Below are 19184 nucleotides of genomic sequence, written 5' to 3'. Positions count from 1 at the left end.
TAAGGTTGCTGGAATAGTTTTTTGTTTCTCTTTGTTCATGTAGGTATTTCTCAAGAATTTTTCCACCCTCATGTTGGGACATTCTCATCTCCCTCATAAAATCCATTTTTCACTTCACTTAGTGGGCAGCAGAGAGTAACAAATGAGGCAGAGGGTTACCAGAAGGAGAAAGCAAGACTGAGCAAGAGGAAAGCTCTTATGTTACACATCTATTTGACAAGACTTGTCCAGATAATGTCAGAATATGATGTGTAAAATGTTCAAATTATGGCAGCATCAATCTCAACAGCCCCTAACCCTGGAACCCCAAATTTTCCACACATCCATGTCTATTCATCTCTCAAGAAGAGGCAGAGTCTGAGCTAGGGGAATGTCTCATAGATGGGGCCCTAGAAGGAATGCCCCAAAATAGGAGCCTTCAACACAAGGCTGAATTTTCCAAAAAGACTTCTGTTGGTATAATAAGCTCCCTAATGCAGTTAATGCTAACCCTGTTCTCTTACATAACTTGGAAATTCAAGTCAATCATGCTTAGCTTGTTAGACTTCCCTAGAACTGTCATGAATCCAACAGTATTTTTTCAATTGTATAATGGTACATTTCTTTATTTTACTTAGGCTGGCAAAGCTCCACAGGGCTAGTTTCTCTCCATCTCTTTTCCAGGGATCCTATTAGCCAAACAGTGAAGCAGAAACTGCAGCTCAATGTACTGAATGGACACCTTCATCTGCGGGGAAGAAATGGGTTTTGATTCACCATGCGATGAACTCGCTGATACTGTAACACAGTGCAGCTCAAAATCAAACTGCTCGGCCTTGGAGAAGCACAAGGAAGATGAATGGAGGTCACTAATATTTAGTCACCAAGACCTTTATAAAAGTCAGAATACTTAGACTGCAGTGACCCAAAAAGGCCACTGAACTAATAAAACAATAGAATCCATGAAGTATGAGAAAGAGAAGAACTGAAAAAAACATTGAAAAGGATCCATCCAATCAAACGTTGACTAAAGGAGCTGATAAGGGGAATTAAATGCTCTGTGTTGTACCTTAATAACCCAAAGAAAATCTGAAACTTCAAATAATAAGAACAGCAGGACTCAGCCTTCATGTCCCCCAAATCACATATGACTAAAGATGAGATCTCTCTAATGGGCAAGCAGCTGCCTAACAGAGTGATGATAAAACTAGTTCAAGTACTCATATTGCAGCCTTGCTGTGGCTTTCTAAACCCTTTCCAGTTTCCCAGTGGCTTGGCACTGTGAGAATACTTTCTGGGACATTCATCTCCTTCACAAAACATCATCTCATCAGCAGGTAATGTGTGACATCCTGGCTGGCAGTCCCAGGAGTGAAGGGAAAGATTTAATGAGCACAGACTCTGAATCACTTCCTGATTAGGACTCAAAATGAGTTGACTTCATCTTCACCAAGGAAAAAAAAATAAAATTAAAGTCTTTGTGTAGAAAAGGCAAAGGACAGTTTTAGCTCACGCATCTGAATATACTAAACCCTTGGTTTCCCTGAAGAGTTTAGGATGACAGATTATCACACATTAAAAATATTGCCTTGTCAACACCAGGACACCTGTCAACTAAACTACATTTAAAACACACCTTTAACCAGCCATCCCTGCACCACTGTGCAAGTAGCTTACACTGCTACAGCCCCTTCCCAGTTTCTGCTGCTGAAAAGAACTCAGATACCTCAGTCAAAGCCTCAGGGGATGTCTCAAGCCTCAGGCTCTTGCTGTGGTCCATGGAAAAAACAGGGGAAGAGAAGACTTTTTTCTCCCCCAGTCACTTCCCCACCTTCACCAAGGGTTTGCCTTCTGGTGCCAGACTGTCAGCGCACCATCACAGAAATGACACACTATTAATCACCAGGCAGTGCTGACAGAGCATTCATTTCCAACAGCACCTTCTACATGACTATTATTCAGCTGCTCCCCATTCATTTAAATCAGTGTAAAAAAATCAACACCAGAGTGTTCTCAATGTGAGCAATAAACCTACCAAAGGCTTCTGGTAAAAGCTGTACCCAGAGAAGTGCAAACGGGGGGGGGGAAAAACAGAGCAAATTTACTTTTCCCCCCAATATAGCACAATCTTAGTAACAGAGGTCTTTCATGGATTTTTTTGTGTGCCTGACTCTCACTTTATCTTCAAGTGCGTTACAAGGCAGTGTTGTACCCTAATGAAAACACACAAAAAAATCTCACACAAACAAATTAAAATTTCCAGTCTACAATGGATGGAGAGTTTCCTCAAGCAAACAAAGAGGGCAGTAACATGGCAAATTCCAGGTGGGACACTACCACTGTTTGGGTAGGCAAAGCAATAAACTACTTTTCTATACAGTAAGTGATATCCACAGCCATATTCCAGTTGCTGACAGAATTACATTATTCATCTAGCAAGCTTTTTCCCCCTATTTCAATACTGAAAATTTTCAGAAAACACATATAACAAAATCATTCAGGCACAGCTCACTTAAGGCTGACTTGACACAATTTTGTTGGGTATTTGCCTCATTGGCCTCAAACTGCTGGGTCAACTATTTTTCTTCTTGGGTTTCATTTTCTTAATGAATCCTTTGAAAGTCTATTTAGAAGAAAAAAAAAAATCAATTTCTTCCACAGAAAGAAGTGGGTGTTTATAACATTTTACATCAACTAAATATTACACACTTTTTAAGAAAAAGTTTGACTTAAGTTATCATGGACTCTCCAGTTCGTGACATTTTGATGCTTGCAGTTAAATGCACACACCAGATACATACATCCCACGCAACCATATCAATATAGGGCATATGGATATTAACATATTTATGCAAATATGCTAATCTTACTATAAGGAGATACAGTGTCTGTCCAGGGGGGTGGGGAGAATCAATCCAAGATTAAACTATCACCCTTCCCTACATAAGCTATTCTACTAAATCTGAAACATGGTCAAGTAAAATAATTTTGAGGTGACACTAACTGTCCAAAAGGAAAAAGTTTTTTTTCCCCACCAGAAAGGGATTTTGCAAAAGCATATCTCCCACAGGTAGGTCTGGCAATCAAAAATAAAAAAAATCGCTAAGAAAAAAGCTAGGAAAATCCAGTAACTTTAGGGGAACAATATTTACCATTGCCATCATTGTCAGCTTCAATTCTAATTAATGAGAAGGTGCAATAGAAAATCTGTCAAATCTATGTGAGTTTGGAAACTTGCTTTAAACGTGTCTTGGCTTCCACATTTGTCTACAGCTGAAATTCCTGACATCTTGTAAAATCAGACCCAGTACATGCCTACAGATAGAGCTCAACAGATCAAGGATATTTTTACTACTTCTGCAGGTTTTGTTTTTCAAGAAGAAACTCAACTCTCATACTAAAGGATGAGATAAAGGAAGAGTAGGATATTTGAACTGTTATCTTCCAGCAGTCAGCTGGAACTTTATTGGACATCATCAAGAGGAGGGGGGGAAAGAATCTTACTCATGTATGCAGAACAGCAACAGCAGCTCAGGATTAGCTGCAGACAGAAAGACCATATAGGATTAACACAGTGAACCAGTCATCATGCTTACCAGAATATTCAAGAGCAAAACATTCAGAGGATTTCAGGACAGGATTTAGCAGAATTTGACTGAAAACAGCACCACATTTTGACTAAGCTTTATTGAATACCACAGCACCCAGCATCTCTTGACTGAAACGACTTGATATGCATTCATTTCAGAAGCACTTCTTGTGTAACCATATAAAGACTCAGTGCACTGGAAAGGATGGAAAGCTGGCAGAAAGGTGTCTGTACACAGGCTCCAAAGTGCAGGCAAGAGCCTTACCTGCAGCATAGGAACTTTTAAATGACTGAAGTGCAGGGTAAGTATTATTATTGTCAGATGCAGAGTCAGGAACCCAACACCACTTAATCAGCTTCTGCTGCTGAATTATAGGCTTTCATTGTTGCTTTTTTTTCTTTCTGCAACACTTTGACAGCTGTGCCAGTAGGGATTGTCAATAATGACAAAAGGGATACTCTCAGCTTCATATTTCAGGTTGGATTACCTGCATTAGAAGACTGTATTAAAAAAAAAAAAAGATATTCAACTGAAAAAGGCTTATTGCTGTTATGGCAAAACCTGGCTCTACAATACTTCAACAGCAGGGAGCTGAAGTGCTCCTGGAACAGCTGCTTGTACTTTTTCTTATCAATTCTGGAGCAGTTTCCCAGAAGGAAGCGAAACATCATTCTTGGATCTACATGGATCCACCATTGCTTCCATCTGACAGGACTTAGCAGTAGATAAGTGGAAACAGGCTGGCAAGGGAGAAAACGGTCCCTGCACTTCTGCACCACTGAGCTCTCTCCAGACCAAAGTTACTCCTCGATATAATTTCCCACATTGTCAGAGGAGCCACACATCAACAAGCAACAGGTTCATAGCCTGGCCCTTTTCTGAGCCAGCCCCTCTAGCAGAGAAGCCCTTCACAGCAGACCCAGCCCCCTGGGACTGAGCTCGCCTTTGCATTTTGCCCATTTTAACTTAGGCACTGCAGAGTGGAAAATAAGCACAATTAACAACATAAAGCTCAACTTGCTGAACCTGGTGGTTCAATTTAAAAACCAGCTCCATACATTCATGCCATGTAGGTGTGCTAGAACAAGTCTTACTAATCACCTGGGCAAGCAATGCCTTAAATCTTTTTTGGTTGCTGATTCCAGCCACTACACTTGTAAAGCATTCCCACTGACAGGCACACAGACTGATACCCAAGTAGCCAGAGCACAGAAAGGACAGCAAATAGATCGCAAGTGGTAACCCTGTTGATGTTACATGACACCATAACCTAATCTTGTACACACTCCTCACCGGTGCCTGGAAAGTGCTCTCCAAGTGCCACTGGCATTCCCAAATAGTCACTCTCACAGCTGGCTGATCACTAACTGCCTTTATTAATCTGCAGTCCTGGCCAACCTTTGAATAGGCATATGAGCTTGTCCATCTTGTACACTCTTGGTTTATTTTCCTACACTCTTGTTGGCAGTTTACACAGCAGTAAACGATCGAATGTGCACAAGGACAAAATCCTAGTTCATGGTCAACTTGGCCATTCATCCACAGACAAGGGATACACAGAAAGGCAGCTGCAATACGTGAAGCTGCTGCAACCATTGGCCATGCTTTACCTGCCCTATGGGCAAATTAAGCTGATCACTCTTCATCACTATTAACACACTGATAGGTAAGAATAAATAAGTAAAATAATTCAAGCCTTGCCTGCAAATTCCTTTGAAATTCCTGGCAAAGAAACCTCAAATCCACCCCAGTGTAACAGCGGGCACGGATCACCAGCTAAGTTAGCTCTAAAGGAAAATATTCCATTTTCACAGAGAGATGCAGTGTGCCATAATATGAATAAGGAACAAAGACCCCTTTCATTCTGCTGACAAATACAGTATAGCATGTCACAAATCACAAGGGGAGCAGACAACACAATGGCAGCAATTAAATGGGTGTCTTTTTATTAAGAAATATATATAATAATGACTGTGTACACTCCCCTCCTCTCCAAGCCCTCAGGAATTGAACTGGCTAACATGGTTGGAAGTATTTAGGGATGTTACTTCTGTTACATAGAAAACTACCTTAAAGGAGGAGTATATTGAGTCAGTGTAGAAGGAAGCCCACAAATGCAGAAATAGATGTTTTGTTTGGGTTTATCCATGTTATACACCATGTTTATTGCAATTCACACATAGCTTCCGCAACTCATTCACAATTGATGTATTTCTGGTGAAGCTGACAAAAATATGCCCCCTTTTAACTCTCTCACTGCTGAATTCCAACTGAGACACCATCTCTGCCTCCTCCATCCTTGCCCTCTGCCCTGGAGATTCACTTCCCAGCCCTCACACCTGCTTAGTTTCAGGGATATTTGCAGAAAAAAGAGGAGGGGAAAAAAAAAAAAAAAAAAAAAAAAAGACCTTCCTGGCCCTGCTATGCCTTTAAGCTGTAACCAGCCTCTCTGAACCTGTCCCCGCTTGCTCCAGAGTCAGCACAGGGGATCACTGTCCAGCTCAGCTGCCGGGTCCAACACCTCGTCCCGCGCAGTGACCCCAGAGAGGAATCGCGCCGATTGTCGCCTCCCGCTTTCCCTCCAGCATGTGCGGCCGTCTCGGGAGCCGCTCCATTTCTACTCCCGATGAGAGCATCCCTCGCGGGGTCTCCTTCCTGCCCCCTCCCCGGCTGAGCCGCGGGAGAACAATGCGGGGACAGACATTTAGCAACACCTGCTGTATCGCATTAATATGCACAGGGACGTATTGATGGTTTTTCCCATCCAGCACTAAGACCGCATTGTTCGGGGCGATCCATCAGTGGATCGCTCCCCCCCCCCCCAGCGCCGGCCCCACAAGCCCCCTTCTGACATGTCCCCTTGTCTCCCAGCCCGGGCTGACGACCACGTTTAGGAATGCACTTCATTAAATCGGAGCTGCCCCATTCCAACCTGCAATGCGGAGGCAGTACAAAGCCAGCGCCACGCTTCCTCCCGCATTTCTTTCAAAAGCCCCATTGTTCGGCAGGCATCTGGTCCTGATCTCAGCCTATTCGTGCCCATTGACCCCGCTTTTCGCAGCACACCCGCTCGCCAACGGGCCTCACGTAAAGCCTGCTTGATGAATTAAAAAGCAGCACTAGCCATCTGCCCTCCCAGGCTGGGCTAAGGCTGTCAGCCCCGCTCCGCAGCTCCCTTCCCAACCCCACAGCCTTCCCTCGCATCCCGCTCGCTCCTCACACACAACCTGCAGCTGAGGAACCGCTGGGTTCGCTCAGTAAACACAGACCCAGCTCATCACATTCGCTGCTTTTCATTTCTTATGTTCGCATCTAGGAAGGAGGGGAAAAAAAAAGGAGAATGCAACAGAACGTTCTCACTTGCCTGAGTCCTTCGAAATTCAAGCACAAATACAAGATTAATCCTTCCTTTGTGAGGTCTTGTCTTTAAGTCGTGGTATGTAATGATCCTCAGCACTGCAGCAGAGGGGAATAAAAAATGCAGGGATCATAAGCAGGGGGAGGACAGGGCTTACTTACATCAGGGTTTCTGCCACATGACAATAGGTTTGAGAGGGAAGAATAAGCTGGCAGCAGCAGCTGACAGTGCAAAAGGGAGAATGCAGAAGCCTGCCTTTTATATTATTGGTGACATTTCTAACACATGACAACAATTTCCATCTGTATTTAAGCTGGGAGTGTGAGGAAAAGAGCATTACATCACGACGACTCTATTCCTAGGGGCTGTGGAATATGTAGGCCAGAGGGATTAAAAAGCACCTGTGTATGCTGGAGATCTGAAATACCACGAGGCTGATTTTCCTCCCCTCTCTTCTTTCTCCCTCACCCTTTTTATTTCTGTATCACCTTCACTGAGCTGCTGTTTGAGAATATGCCCAGGGAGTGCAAAATGGTATTGTCCTACTTTGCAAGGCACAAGCACGGGGGAATGATGCGAATGTGTATTTCTAGGTCTGTCTCTCTCTCCGTAGGAGATAGAGCACTCATTTTTGCAAGCAATCAGACAGAATACAGAGCATCTTCCTGTTTTCTGTCGTGCTTGTCCCAGGGGCTTGGAGTTTCTCTTAAAGTACCAACTTTCATCTTCCTTTTAAGTCTGCAGGGAATTTCAGTGACAGTAGCAACGATGATTTTTTTTTTTTTTTGCCTTTCTTCTACAGCCAACACATGCCTGTATCTTTTTAAAAGTAAACATCCCGAACAGGGGCCAAAGATATTTTGGAAAAAGCACTTGACTGCTTCAGAGCCAGCAGGTGTCCGTCTTGGATGCTTTCCACATACCTCACAGGACAAGATTGCTCAGATGCAGCACCGAAATCCCAGAGGAACTCCAGCCTCGAAAGGAAACCTGCTCCCCTGCAGCTCAACGGCTGCTTCACCAGGGCTTGTGCAGTTCCACTGACACAGGCAGGGACATGGGGATCCCAAGGATCACATGGGAGGTGCTGGGGGGGTGGGGACAGTACCTGTCACCACAGCTCCAACGAGATGTCTCGAGCCACACCAGCTGACAGCCATCACTGGCCAAGCAGCTCCATACAGGTGTGGACACAGGTGACAGCTCACAAATTTACAGCACATTTATGCAAGGGCCAGGCAATGTAAGGGAAAAACATCATCCTCTCCCATTACCAAACCTGGTAGCAAATACAGACGCTGCCCTTGCTGAAGTACCCAGACCCCAAAAGTGTTTGAACTGGGTAGGGGCAAAACACCACCGAGAGCCAGCAAGCCTTGTATTACCTTTATAAGAGAAATGGCCACACACGAGCAGGAGACTGGCCTGACTGTAAACATATAAAACAGTCTTAACTTTATGGGACATAAATATTTTCATGAAAACACCAGCTGGCCCAAGGTGCTGGCCCATTATATGCCTCTTGTTTAAAAAGAAAAGATAAAAAAATTCTTTGCTCAAGATTACCTTCCTGATCTTTCAACAATGGCCTCATTGAGCCATAGGCTATTTTCTGAGTATGTGCCTGGTCAGCTCACAGCTGCCATGGGAAGTCCAAAGCCTTTGATAATGTTGGGTTTAGAATACAGGATACAGTAAATTTGAAGATTGCAATACGAAAATAAATAACTCTGAATTCCTTGCCCCTCCTCTTCAAGTCCACAAAATAAAAAATCTGCACGAGCCACACTGAAACTCTCTCAACCAGATGATACTTCAATGAGGCAACACCTAAGTGGAACATTCCAGAAAAAAAGCCTCTTTATTAAAAAAAGAAATAGAGCATTTTACTTTACATTTATTCAGAGATGCAGCTCCCCAATCATTTATGAAAACTCTTTCATAAGATTTAGAAGAGGGGAAAAAGGAAACAATGAAATGACTTATTTTTAATCTGGGGTTTAAAGGCTTTTTCTCTTTCAAAAAAAAAAAAGTCCCACACACAAAGAAAGAAATTCAATGCAAACCTCTGTTTCTGCATCATGAAAGCCCCTTCTAGCACCAGAGTAATCAATTTCTCAGAGCTTGTGTGGTCTACAGCAAAAGCCAAAGAAGGTATTTAAGTTTATACAGCCTTCAGCATATTGAAGGCTTGCTTTTGAAATACGACATGTTTAAATTTTATATCTTTTTTTTACATTTAGTTATGTCTTAAGAAAACGGTTGCTGCCAGTAGAAAAAACAGAAAGAAGGGAGAATAAATGAAATTCAACCTGTTTTTGAGCTGTTTGCCCATTCTAAAATCAGAGTAACTCAAAGTTGCACCATGAAAATTACCACAATTGTAAGTACAGCTCTCATCATTATGTTATACCCAATCTTAATTTAGCATCAAATACTTTGGCCCATATGAACAAATAAAAAATACTAAATAAGAGTAGTGCTCCAAATCCAAGCACCACCACAAGTATCCACACAAATTTACAGAAACAGCAAAGGAAATACTTTGTTAGATGTATGAACTCTATCTTTTCTAGAGCTGAAAGTCAAAGGCAAACCATAAATCACTTCAGGATGGGGAGAGGAGTCTTTGTCCTTACCGTAACCCCAACTTCCCACCATGAAAGAAGACCATCTTGAGACAAGATTTTACAGCTGGGATTTAACTCACAGGGTGGAAAAAGTGTGAGATAGAGCACTCTTGTAGGTAGAAACAAACTTCTCCAACAGACTTCTCATTCTTTCATCAGTACATTTTGGATCCAATTCACTTACCATGTGGGAACAGCAAATGGGGAACAAACTGTGAATTCAAATAACTGTAAACTCAGCAAGATGTGGAAATAAAACACAGATGGTGCACTTCAGATTAAGGGTCAGCGTTTCAGCGTCGCTTTCCACTTTTACATTGTGATAGGTGATGTATAACAACCACCTCCTCCTCGAGACAGCGCTCTAATTAAACCATGACTCACTTAGGAAAACAAGGAGGCAAGTGATACCTCTGCAGAAGCCTCCTGCCAGTCCAGAGGAGCTAAGGTTACTTGGTTAAGCTGCAGCTCATGGTTTTGTTGCTTGAGTGATTGGGAGTGGAAGTTGCCTCTGCTGGACAAGACAGCACAAAGAAAGGTTTCTTCAGTGTTTCCAGCTCCCAGGCACACTGCAGCAGGGCTGCTCTGCCCAGCACCCATCACAGCCCCTGCCACAGCATGCCCTCAGTCCCCTCTTCACCACCTGCAAGTCCAGCAAGAGTTTGTAGAGGTTGCTCTGATACCTGTTTGCTAAAGCCAAGAACACAAGCACTGCTGCCAACATTTCCCTGTGCCAACCCTTAGGGATTGCCCAGTCCTAAAACACCTCTTCAGGTCTGCATCGTGCTTGTCTCAACAGTGGGTTAATTTTATTCTTTAAAGCCCATTTTGTCCAAAATCTCAGGAATGGAATTTAGGATGACTTTATTCTGGCTGTTAAGTGATAACTGTATGCCCAGGGCCCTCTAGGAAAGGGTGTGCTTGTAAGCACAAGTTCAAAGAAGAAATAAAGGAGTAAGTACAGATCAGATGACAGAAGAACCATAAATCTATAGGAGCTTCAAATGCCAGATAGAGAGGAGCAGTAGTGATTGTAAGGTGATTATTACCTTGAAAATATGCCGGAGGTTGTTTATCAGATCAGAGTTAATGAGGGAGAAATCTAATAGTACCATAATATTAAATTTACCACTTTAATGGTATCATCAATGTTCTATAATGTGGGCAATTTACAGAATGTCTGTCAATGTGATTCTCCAATGTGGTTAGTTACACAGGAGCAGCACTATTGCACCTCATCAGCTGTTCCCTTCCAGAGAACAGGGTGTTGCAGAGGACTGCAAAAGGCTGAGATAGCAAAATATATCTTCAAAATTATGGGAATGCAAAAATGGGAGAGATATTTATGAACACAATGGGGTATTTACATTCTTGAAAGAACTGGGTCCAGTTCTGCCCCACTGTTGAGTCCAGCCTTCCTACTTCTGCACTGCCATATAGCGTCCTCCCAGGTTTTCCCTGACTCTCCTGCACATCTTGCAACCTCTTCTCAAAACCTTACACACCCTGATTTAAGAGAACTACTAAACCCCTCACTATTCAAGCACATTTTCAGCTCTTATGTGCTATTCTCCCCTCTGAACAAAACACCAAAAACTCCCCCTAGAAAACATGAACAAAGATGGCAGTAAAGGCTCAGAAACTAATAGGTAAATGAAAAGAGTCAAAATATCCAGTTTCAAGGTTTTGATTGCTAACTCAAGACCTGTGAACACCAGGAGATGGTAATACTGTGTTTATTAATAGCCATCTCCTCATGTATTCAAGGAAGAGTTTGCTAAAAGCAGCAGCTTCTTAATTTGGAGTTCCTCCTTCCCGCAGCACCTGCTCCAGCCCCTCAGTTCTGAGGTTTGCCAGCACAAATCCCCAGTACAGCAAAGATTACCTGCACATTTTTAGCATATGACAAATCTCCCATTAAGTAGTTTTAAATTTTGGTATTTGAGTTGTCATGATGGTCTGAGATATAAATGATGTATCAACAATGTTTATAATTAGCTGTGCTGCTTCTTCCTAAAGGCCTCCTTTTACCAACATCAACATTTGTTTACAGCTTTTCCCCCTGGTAAATGAAGTGTTAAACCCAAAGTTCAAAGAAAAAGTGCAGGTAGTGAATGAATGATGAAGTATGAAATGTAATTCAATAGCAGATGATGCTTCCAAAGGTCTTTGATGTTTCTCTCCATCTTCAGCTCCAAAAAGACCCTGCAAGTAGAACTGCAGCAGAACTATCCACCCGATCACTCCGTGACACACGTCTCATTTTGAAGATACATTAGCCTTTCAAAGAGCCATTTATTAAACATTTCCATTCAAATAATAATTTTCACAATCCTCAGTCAAACAGATGTATTTCCTCTTAAATCACTAATTAAGAGCAGTCTGGGACATTACAAAGCCCTTTAAAAGGAATTCAAAGAACTGGTGTCCCCCTTAAACAAATCTGTTCTGGCAATGACCCAGGAATCTTGATTTCATAACTCAAAGTGCTAATTATTCAAGAAGACATTATAAAAAAAGGATACATCTAGACTGTTAGGACTAATAAGAAAGATTTATTTTTCCTTCAATAGAGGCACAACTAGAGAGATTTGTTCTACTTTTTTTTACTTTCTTATTCATTTATTGGGGGGGGGGGGAGGAAATCAATGAAGATTAATTTACAGTTATTCCCAGTAAAGGTACTGGATATGACTCTCCCCAAAGGAAACCAGCTAGCAGAATCTAAACAGCTTTATAAATGATTACACGGCTAATCGCCTCTCTGCTGAAATAGAGACAAAAAGGATTTAGAGGAAAAATACAGCATGCTTTATGTGAAGAAGCATGGTACTGTCAAAAAAAAAAAAAGATAATTGTTTGAAGATGAAATGTGACAACTCTGCACCCCCATCAAAGCATCAGGAGCTTGCATCTGCCACTGCCCCCCTGGGCTCTGAGACTGTCACGGTAGCAGTGTGTGTGACTGGGAATCACACAGGCATTTCCTCCTCTGCAGTCCCACTGGTTTTGCCCACGCTACACTGCAGGTATCACACACTGGACTAGAATAATATCATATCAATGAGATTTACAGGTGTTCCTTTTTAAATACTGACATCTTCGATGAAAGAAGCACAAGACTTGTAACCGTGGAACCACCAACACATCCAAGCACAAACATACCTATACAGTGATGGGTGCTTTCTAGAGGGAGTTAATCATGAAATACAAAATGTGAGGCCCAAAACGTAAATGTGAGTGGAAAAGCAGTTTAAAACACAGCTACACATTTCGTTTTTCCTCATTTTAAACCCTTCCTTTGGCTTGAAACGCACGTTCTCTTGCCTTGTAGCATAATCAATACCCTGTAAAGCTTGAACAGATGCATGGTGGTAGTTGAAAAGAAATCAAACTGCCTAGAAATCAAAAGCTGTGGCACTGCAGCCATCACAAATGATCTAATCAGGACGCTGGGACACTATATGAAAAACTATGGCAGGAAAGAGCTAATTTTGAAGTAAATAATTTGGGGTAATTCATCTCCACCCTTCAACCAACAGTATCTGCTCTCAGCTCTGATTTATTCTCTGCTTTCTCAGAGATTCTCACCTTAGAAACCTCTATGTTTTAGAACATATGCACATTGTTTGAGCTACCTAAATATTCACTCACAGATGCTTTGCCATAGTACAAAGCAACTGCGGTGAGAAAAAAATGCAAAATTAAGTACACTAGGGACTAACAAAACAAACAAAGAAAACTAGCCCTGTAATCTCTTCCCACACTTCTTACCCAAATCTCCTTTGGCAAGTGGCATGGGAGAGCCTATAAGGCTGAGCTCCTCTGCTTTGTACTGTTCTCTGGTGCCTCATGCAATTTCAACTGGGTGCAGAGTGAAATACAGAAAAGCTATTCCTCACAAATGGATAAGCAGATGGAGCAATATTTGCTATCATAAGTGCTTTTATTTCCAAATTAAAAAAAACCAAAACAAATAAACAAACCCACCCCCAAACAATAGTTCCACTGGCACAAAATGTGCTATTGATCTGAAAGGACAGACCAGATGGAAAAAAGGTCTGAAGTCTCCCAGATTAAACAAAAATGATTGTCTATAGAAAGGAACTAAACTACAGACATACTGGACCTGTTGCTCAAAACAGGGTATTCTTCTCTCTTTCAAAAGTGAAAACACATCTGGTTCACTAATATGTGAAAGAATTATAACCTTGAAAACTGCAGGAGACAGTGCTGCAATTCGGCACTCCCTGGAACACAGCAAAAAGGGTTTTCTAAAGCCACTGGTTGTACTCAGGACACAGTCCCTGCTGAAAATACAGGAAAAGGTAAATGTGTGTACATAGTTGGCATGGAAAATATACCTCTTATTCTACAGAGTTGGATTAACTCACAAGCAAATGTTCTTGAGAAAAAGTAATATCTCTACATACTGCTGGTACCCATATGTTGTGTCCCAGTGATAAGGCTACTATTTGAAAAATATTTAAAATTTTTTCCTAACATGAATCTTGTAAAACAATTAATTATTTTTTTGTGTTAAAAAAAGAGTCTGCTGTTCCTCACCTTATCAGTGCGGGCTTTCAAATGAATATTTCATGGACACTGCAACTATTTCTCATTACAAAAGCAGAATTACACCTCTAGGAAGGGAACTGCAACAAAAGGCACTTGGATAATAAATACGGCTGCAGGTCTGGAAAGCTTTTGAGAATTCAAAGAACATTTGTGTACATAAACTGATGATTTATTGCCTGGGAAGAAAACTAATGTGCACTGTCAGGGATTCTGTTTATCCTTAATAAAAATTAGTAACTAAAAATACCTTTTAAATTGTGACTCAAACATCCTCACATGTAAAAACATTCATTTTTAACATAAAGGTCTTTATGCTTCACTTCAGCAATTTTTCCCAGCGTATTGATATACTTTTATACCCAATATTCCAGAGAAAAGAACCTTCTGTAAGCTGCTTTGTATATCTCTTCTATCAATTCTTTCTGAAGTTCAGAAACACTTACAGGGCACCCAGAGCTACAGGACTTTAAAAACTATCCTGGGAAATCACCTAAGTCTGCGTGTTTGACAGCAGTTTCATCACACTCCAGCCCATTTAGCCTCCCTAGTCCTCCATTACCTGCAGATGATGGTGGTTACACGTGTAGCAGTAATTGGACTCCTGGAGCAACCCAACTACCTTTTGGAAGTTCAATTATCCATGAAAACCATTAATTCAGATCATAAGCTTCAATGTGCTCTTCTACACCCACTTACTGAAGTTTGTCCTATCAATACTGTGAAGTTTCCTTGTTCAATATTATTTGTTTTCCTTAGAAAGGAGACCTTTCCTTTGCACCAGCAGATCACTTGGAATAAAGAAACTTGCTCTCAAATTTCCCACTGAAATGTGAGAGAGCTCAGGCCAGCCAGGTGCCTGGGTGTCGCTGGCTTTTTCTAAGCCTCCTCACAGATCACTCGACACTTACACTATTGATTTTTATCCATTTCTGTCCATTTTCCTCCACACTCTCCTATAAGACTAACCACAAGAGTTGGAGCTACTGTTCTGTAATTGAAGACAGAGGAACAGATCAAACTCTGGGAAGGTGAGAGAACAGACAGCAGAAATGAAAGTGGTAAATCTCTAATGTTCACATCTCCAGCCAATTAATCCCAGGGCATGTACTTGTTTTGGGAAAGCGAATCAACTGTTGAATGACGACCTCCTGAAGGTTTAAAAGCCAATTTTGTGAAGAAGAGGGGAAAAACAAGAAAAGAATGCCATATAGTATCTAGTGTGACATCTAAGACTTAACTCTGTGGTAGCCACAGCACTGTCCCCATTTCATCTGCCATCAAAAAGATGTTTTGCTTCTGAAGGCCTGGCAAAGAAAGGAATGGTACACTACTGAAATAAGGTAAATACAGAATACACATGAATAGGGAGGGGACCCATGAGCTGTTATTTCAGTCATGTCTGCTCCTTTACTTTGGCAAATCAAGACAGATACAAGACCCATCACAGCTGCCTCTGCATGTCAGACAGGACTGAAACAAGTGAAGAATCAAGTAAGTGGAAAAAAAACCCCCAACATGCTGAGCTAAGCTTTATGGAAATAATATCATCTCTCTGATTCTTGTTGATGCACTCTGAGAAGAAAACTGCTGTCAGCTTGTTGAGAATAAGCAACTAGGACAAATGGCCAGTACTGCTTGTTTATGTTAAACAGATGCCCTCTACCATCATTTCAAAAAGAGGAAGATAATCCTGTCTGTTCAGCCTACTGTGAACAGTGGTTTAGACACGCTGTTGCATTAGTACCTTAAAGTGAGTTGCTATCACATATCTTCCTTAATTAACACTATTGCACAGATATCCCAAGGTAGGACTACATGGAAACACCTATTAAATGGATATACTCTTACATGTACTTCCAACTAATCAATCACATTTTCCACTAGGCAAATCTTCACATACAACAATCCTGTTTGGGGAAGCTCTGCTCCTGGAAACGCTCTCTGAAACCTAAAGCCAGGATGTCAACACGCTCCACATCACCAGCTCTCAGTCTCCCCCAAATCAGGTGTGATGCAAGTCACACCAACTTCTGTTAGCACAGGTGGACTCAGACGCACCCCAACAAGATGCCTCACACAGTTGATAAACCTGCCCTTTTGCTCCTCAGTGTTTGGGCTGGCAAAGTTGAGCTACAATAAGTGAAATCCACACCAGAAATAAGGTGTAGGCCAAGTCTTTGCATCAGTCAAAGCACTTCTGGTACAGTCATGGCCAAGGGGTAATCATGGAATTGTTGCCAACTCACAGTATACTCCAAGCTCAATGGAGCCATTAACTATCCCACAAACAGAGCATTACTTTAGTCATTTTCATCAGGCACATCAAAACAAAAGAAAAATGTGGTGCTTCAACAAAACAGGGCAAAGGGGTAGCTAGAGATTGGATCAACAATTTGCTAATCTGGATGATGTATTTAAGGTTTATTTTCTAGTTTTGACACAGGATCCTACATGCTACGAACACAAACAGTAATTCGTCTAAATATATATGAGAAAAACTTTGCTCAAGTTTTAAAATTCTGATTTTTCTTATGCAAAAGACACAAATATTCTAAACTAAAGTCTCTGACCCAGCATGTGAATTTTACAGTGAAATGAGAGCCTGAGGAAGAAAGTCAAGGAAATAACACACAGTGTTATTTCACTTATAAAAGCTAGTTCAGTGGCTGAACTACACTAACTCCTTCAAAGATTTGCCCATAGCGTGGCATTATAACCACTTATGCACCATCCAAGTACATAAACCAAGTGTCCTGCCTCTTCCTTACTCTGTCTTGGTCCTAGCTTATGATGCTCAAGTTGTGAATTCAGAGGAGAATGCTTTGGGTCTGTAAATAAACCCGTGGGTTTGATGTGATAGTAACAGCAGAGCACTTGCGACTCACAACAACCAAACTTGGAGGCCACCTGGAATCTTGTCACAGCTGTTGTTTACTACAGAACGTGGCAGAAAAGAATCAACTCAGTGGGGAGCTGGGAGCTGAGGACTCAGAGGAAGTGCCAGAGGGGCAGATGGTACTGAGGAGCAGGGGAAGACTTTGGTTTGCAAAAATATGTGTGTGGTTCATCTATTTATTTCAATAATATGTCACCTTTGGGTCCATTTCAATGTCTCATTTCTTTATGATAGTTACCACATTTAGAGATCAAATCCTCTCAGAAAACCATCCCATGTCACCCCTATAGGCAATGCTCACATTGCCTTTGGGACATGACATCATCCCTGAATGGTTCACCAGAAAATAAATTGAACTCTTAACCAACTCTCCTAAAGAAAAAAAATCTAAATTATGCTTAAGAGTCTGTTATTGTCATATGAAATAACGAGGTCGAGTCAAACTTGCTGCATCTTTCCTCCCCTCTGCTTGACTTCTGTCTTCTACAAAAGCTACAGCTGTGCCTTCACTCAGTCCCCAAGTCAGCCAAGCACAACCAGTGTCTGTGTGAGAAACAGAAGCCCTCTGGTTTTTCTCACCACCTGTACCAAACCAGTCAGAGCTGAATCCCATGGTATTCTTACCAGAATTTCTAGGGAAGAACTGGTTAATTTCACCTTTCTCCATTTTTCATTTACTACTTATCACTTCATTTAGCCCTTATATTAGTGCAATAAAAAGCAGCTGTCTGGCCAAGCATGCTCAGTCCAAGTGACCTTGTATTCTTGTTTGTGTTTACCACATAATCAGCAGGGAATTCCATTTTCAAAATACAAGGCTTCATAATCCATTAGCACTAGAGATTGGTCCAGGGCTCTGGATTTACTGGTCACATGTAGCAAGGAATAAAAATATGAGCGTACAGCCAGATTAATCTCCAGACTTGTAAAGCATCCCCACCCACCGTCCACGGGTCAATCTCATTCAAAGTCACATATGAATATTAGCATAATTCTTAAATACTTCTAATGCCCTTCCCACAGTACATGAAGAAAAAATTAAATGCTACCCGCCTGACAAGTATGAAGACACACAATAACTAACACCATGCTCAGATATTCCACTTGTTTCATAAGTGGAACATAAATACTGATGTTCCTATTAATACAACAACAAGCCATGTCTCCCTCAGCTGTTTCTAAAAGGCAGGAATCACTTTCACTGCTCTTACTTTTAAATCAAAAGTCTTTAGCAAGTCCAAGCAGTTTAACTTACCATCAAGTTCAAAAAATCAAAAAAAAGAATCAATGGAAAGTATTTAAAAAATGTAACCTTGGTAACGTGTAAAATGCTTCCCCAGAACTTACACTCATTTGCTTTATTTGCTGCTTTAGGAAATGAAATATAACACAACGGCAGAAGGACATTAGTATCACAACATTGCATCTCCCAAGCCTAACACTGCATGTGCTCTCCTGGAAGGCACTTTTTGCACTGTGCTTTAAAAATCTGCAGCCTGGCAAGTTAGGTGATTGAAAAATAATCATATTTCACGTTGACAAAATGGAAAATGGAAGTGTTCAATAGGAAATAATAATTCATATTTATTCTTTATGTCCGTGCACAGCACTTTAAACCTAATTTGTTTCACACTTTTCACTGATAAAATGAGAATAAACTCAATGGTGTTATAACAGCATCTGCCATTTGAAGAATCAACATTTATCAGTGTTACCACCCAATTTTAACTGTGGTCTTACACAGCTCTTCTTTATGCAGCACTGACTGAAAATGGTGATTATTTTGTGCACCATTATGTGATTTTTGTTGGCAAATACTTATTTTTGAGTTGCAACATAATTATTCAGTATTTATGTATCTACCAGGATAAACAATCTCCGATTCACACAGAGAGAAAACTTCAAAATATTTTGCTGTTCATTTCAGTATCTTGTAACTAAGATGTTTACTAGTTCTTATCCCATTCTGATCTGAAAGGCATACCATTATTCCCACAGCTCATCCAGGCTAAGCAGAAAAACCTTTTCTTTACAATAGTGTCCCCTGGCAGCTGAAGAATGTCAAACAGAGGTGAAACAAAGTAGGATCACTCTCCACACTTTGTATGTCTTCCCAAAATGCCAAGGACAGTCTCATTTTGAGTAACGATTCT

General features: G+C 41.3%; 1 protein-coding gene across 18 annotated transcripts in view; it reads right to left on the bottom strand.

The window, feature by feature from the left end:
- The window catches only part of MAGI1 (membrane associated guanylate kinase, WW and PDZ domain containing 1), a 337673-nt gene that overhangs the window by 148666 nt on the left and 169823 nt on the right, over positions 1–19184 (bottom strand). The gene's annotated exons all lie outside the window — the stretch shown is intronic.

This window comes from Pipra filicauda, unplaced genomic scaffold (genome assembly GCF_003945595.2).
Source record: "Pipra filicauda isolate LSUMZ 115617 unplaced genomic scaffold, ASM394559v2 scaffold63_size3267554_pilon, whole genome shotgun sequence".
In the NCBI taxonomy this organism is placed as follows: Eukaryota; Metazoa; Chordata; class Aves; order Passeriformes; family Pipridae; genus Pipra; species Pipra filicauda.
Note: the sequence above shows the minus strand (reverse complement) of the source record. Positions and strands in the feature narration are given on the sequence as shown.